Genomic DNA, 4,289 nt, shown 5'->3' on the forward strand with positions numbered 1-4,289 from the left:
TTGAAATTGCCAAAAAAGCAATAATTCTTAAGTAGAGACAGATGGACCTCCCCCAGACCAATGCTGGTGGGGAGATCTCTGCTCTAAACTTCCAGGACTGACACCCCAAGAAGGGTTCTGTTGGAAGAAGCTGCCCCTGAGAAAGGGGAGTTGCCCTTTCTGGTAGAAAGGATGGACTGACAGTCACTGGACTCCAGGGGTTGCCTCAGCATCAGGGGCTTCATTCGGGGTGGAAGCGGCGGCCGAAGCTCTTCCTGCAGTCGGGGCACTCACAGGGCTTCTATTATCGGTGGGTCCGTTGGTGTCTGGTCAAGTGACAGCTCTGGGTAAAGCTCTTCCCACACTCCCCACACTTGTAGGGCCTCTCCCCAGTGTGGATGTGCTGGTGGGTGACAAGGTTGGAGTTCTGGTTGAAGCCCTTCCCACAGTCGGTGCAGTGGAAGGCCCACTTCCCTGTATGTGTCTGCTTGTGCTTCAGGAGATATGAGCTGGTCTGAAACCTCTTCCCACAATCCAAGCACTTGTAGGGCCTTTCCCCACTGTGGATGCGCTGGTGCACATGGAGGGTGGAGCTCTCCCTGAAGCTCTTCCCACATTCCTCACATGTGTAGGGCCGTTCACCAGTGTGGATGCGCTGGTGACTGCGGAGGTTGGAGCTGTCACTGAAGCTTTTCCCACATTCCCTACAGGTGTAGGGCCGTTCCCCAGTGTGGATGTGCTGGTGGGTGAGGAGGTGGGAGCTCTGCCAGAAGCTCTTCCCACATTCCAAGCACCTGAAGGGCTTCTCCATGCTGGGAGGCTGCTCAGGGACCACCAGGTCAGCGCTCCCCCTCAACCTCCGGCCGCCTTCCCGGCACAGGCTGGCTCTTTCCTCCTCAGAGCACCCTGGGATGGCTTTGGAGCCCCTCCTGGGGGGGGATCTCCGGCCCTTTTCCTCCCCGCTGCCTTCCTGCGCCGGGGAGCCCTTCAAAACGGCCTCTCCCACCAGGGTCTCACGGGGGGATTTGTCCTCCGGGCTCTCCGTCCTCACCTCGGGGCCTGGGGCAGGAAGCAAGAAGGACAGGCAGGGGATTTGCCTCCGGCCCACAGGGAAGGCCAAGGACATCCCCCCAACTCCGGCCCCGGCAGGACGGCGGCGCCAGCGGGGTTGTCCTGCAGCCGGGGCCATGCTCGGCTGACAGAGCCAGCACAACACCCGCCCAAAGGGACACTGACTTCCTCCTCACCTGCCTGGGGAGACCAAGGCATCTTCCTCTTCCTCGCAGCCTCCTCCTGCACCCGCCCAAGCTTTGGGAAGGACAAATCCTGATGGGGGGAAAACAAGGGCTGAGTGCGTTGGCTTGGGGGTTCCTCCTGCCCAAGTCCATCTCTAGAACTCACCGGGCATCCTGTGACCATAAAAACCTCCAAAACACCAAGATTCAGTCCAGAAAAACCCAAACCACCCAGATTCAAGCAAAAAAGCCCTCAGAAATAGCAAGAAGTCCACCACCTTCCAAAAGCTGAAATTCAGCCAAACAGTACTCCAAAATATGAGGATTACCCAAAAAATATCTCCCAGGAGTTCCCTCTCTCTGGTCTCTCCTTTCTGGGGTTCGGAGGGTCTCCCCTGTCTGTCATGTTGGGGGTCCCACTTAGGGATGCTGGAGTGTTTGGGGTCCCAAGGGTCCCTTCTCCTCTGACTCTCGCCTTTGGGTGCCGCATTCACAGACATTCCCCCTCTCCAGGTTCTCCACTTTGTTTTCTCAGGGATCCCAGGGGTCCGCACTGTCCAGGTTTGTCCTTCTCCATGCCCCCCGTTTCAGGCTTCTGGGGGTCCCAGGGCTCCTCCCTCTCCGTGCTCCCCCCTCCAGGCTGCCGGGGGTCCCCCAGCTCTGCCATCGCCCCGCTCCGCCCTCCACACTCGGCAGCTCCCGGGCTCCACACCCACCCCCGGCACTCCCGGGGGGCCCCAAACCCGCTGTGTCCCCCCCGCCGGCACCGGGCTGACAATGGAGCTGGCGGGGCCTGACCCAGCAACACCAACCCCCACCGTGGGGGGGGACCCACACAAGGGCCAGCTGTGCCCAAGGCACCCAAACAGCCCCACAGGTGGGGGGACACCAGAGGCTTCCCCAGGGCAACAAGAGCAGGGAGCGGATCGGGCCCCTGACACAGGGACGGGCTCTGGGTTCAGCCTGACCAGGGGCAATTTGGCACCAACAGCACAGCCCCGACTCCTGGCTCAGCACAGGGGGCCCGAGCTCCCCCCTCTCTCCAGCCTCCACCGCTCTACAAGGATCAAGTCATGGGGACAACAAGGCACCCCCACTGCACATCCACTCCCACTCTCCCTCCTCCCCCTACCCCTCCTCTCCCACCGCTTTCCCGGGCTGTTCTCCAGTGTGGATGTGCTTGTGCCGGATCAGGTAAGAGCTTCGGCTAAAGGTCTTCCCACACTCGCCACACTTGTAGGGCCTCTCCTCAGTGTGGATGTGCTGGTGGGTGACGAGGTTGGAGTTCCGCTTGAATCCCTTCCCACAGTCCATGCAGCGGAAGGGCCTCTCATCCGTGTGTGTCTGCTCATGCAGGAGGAGATTGGAGCTGGTCCGAAACCTCTTCCCACATTTCAAGCACTTGTAGGGCCGTTCTCCAGTGTGGATGTGACGGTGGGTGCAGAGATTGGAGCTACGGTTAAAGCTCTTCCCACATTCCCTACACGTGTAAGGACGTTCCCCAGTGTGGATGTGCTGGTGTTGGAGCAGGGCGGAGCTACGGTTGAAGCTCTTCCCACATTCCAAGCACCTGAAGGGTTTCTCCCTGCTTAGAGGCTGCTCAGGGACCACCAGGTCAGAGCTCCCCCTCAAGCTCAGGCCGCCTTCCCGGCACAGGTTGGCTCTTTCCTCCTCAGAGCACCCTGGGATGCCTTTGGAGCCCCTCCTGCGGGGGGATCTCCGGCCCTTTTCCTCCCCGCTGCCTTCCTGCGCCGGGGAGCCCTTCAAAACGGCCTCTCCCACCAGGGTCTCACGGGGGGATTTGTCCTCCGGGCTCTCCGTCCTCACCTCGGGGCCTGGGGCAGGAAGCAAGAAGGACAGGCAGGGGATTTGCCTCCGGCCCACAGGGAAGGCCAAGGACATCCCCCCAACTCCGGCCCCGGCAGGACGGCGGCGCCAGCGGGGTTGTCCTGCAGCCGGGGCCATGCTCGGCTGACAGAGCCAGCACAACACCCGCCCAAAGGGACACTGACTTCCTCCTCACCTGCCTGGGGGGACCAAGGCATCTTCCTCTTCCTCGCAGCCTCCTCCTCCATCCGACCAAGCTTTGGGAAGGACAAATCCTGATGGGGGGAAACAAGGGCTGAGTGCGTTGGCTTGGGGGTTCCTCCTGCCCAAGTCCATCTCTAGAACTCACCGGGCATCCTGTGTCCATAAAAACCTCCAAAACACCAAGATTCAGCCCAGAAAAACTCAAACCACCAACAAGATTCAGGCAAAAAACCCCTCAGAAATAGCAAGAAAACCTCACCACCCAAAACTGCAAAAAGTTGAGATTCAGCTAAAAAATACTCCAAAATATGAAGATTATCCCCCTCTCCCTCCCTGTAGCCCCCCTCTGCCACCCCTTTCCCACCCGCCCCCCAAACCCCGGCTCCCCCCAGCTCCCTTTGGGGGTGACCCACCGCCCCTCACGCTCCCTTTGGGGGTCCCACCCGCTCTTTTCGCTTCTCTCGCCCCTTTCCCATCGTGGCCGCTCCGCTCACCCGACAGCGGCAGGAAGGGCAGGGACAGGGGAGGAACAGCAACAGCAACAGCAGGAGAACAATCGTCCCCCCGATCCCATGGATGCCTGGGAAGGGGGGACTTGTCCCAAATATCCTGGGGGGAGCACGGGGGATCGTGACATACTGGGGCTGCCAGCACAGATTTCCCTGCAAAGTCTGCACTGAGTCAAGCTCTGGAGAGGAGATTGTGCCCCATGGATGGGATTGCAGAGGCTCCCTCAGGTCCCCAGCAGGAATCAGCAACCAGGAATAGACACAAAAGGCCCCCACAAAGATTTCAGGGGGAGTGTCCTGTAGGGAGGGGACAGTGTCACCCCACCGGGGCAGGGCTGGCAAGTGGGAGGCTGCTCCAGGGGTCTGCAAGAGGCCTCGTGCTCTGCTCGGCCCCACCACTGCCTGGTACCAACACCCCCGGCTGCCCCCGGCCCTGGGCAGCTCTGCTGCCACAGGCTGTGCCCTCACCGTGGCCCTGCAATGGCCCTGCCTGTCCCTCACCCGTGGCCCTGCCCGTGGCCCTGTCCCTTGGCTC

This window comes from Pipra filicauda, unplaced genomic scaffold (assembly GCF_003945595.2).
Source record: "Pipra filicauda isolate LSUMZ 115617 unplaced genomic scaffold, ASM394559v2 scaffold848_size66893_pilon, whole genome shotgun sequence".
Classification (NCBI taxonomy): domain Eukaryota; kingdom Metazoa; phylum Chordata; class Aves; order Passeriformes; family Pipridae; genus Pipra; species Pipra filicauda.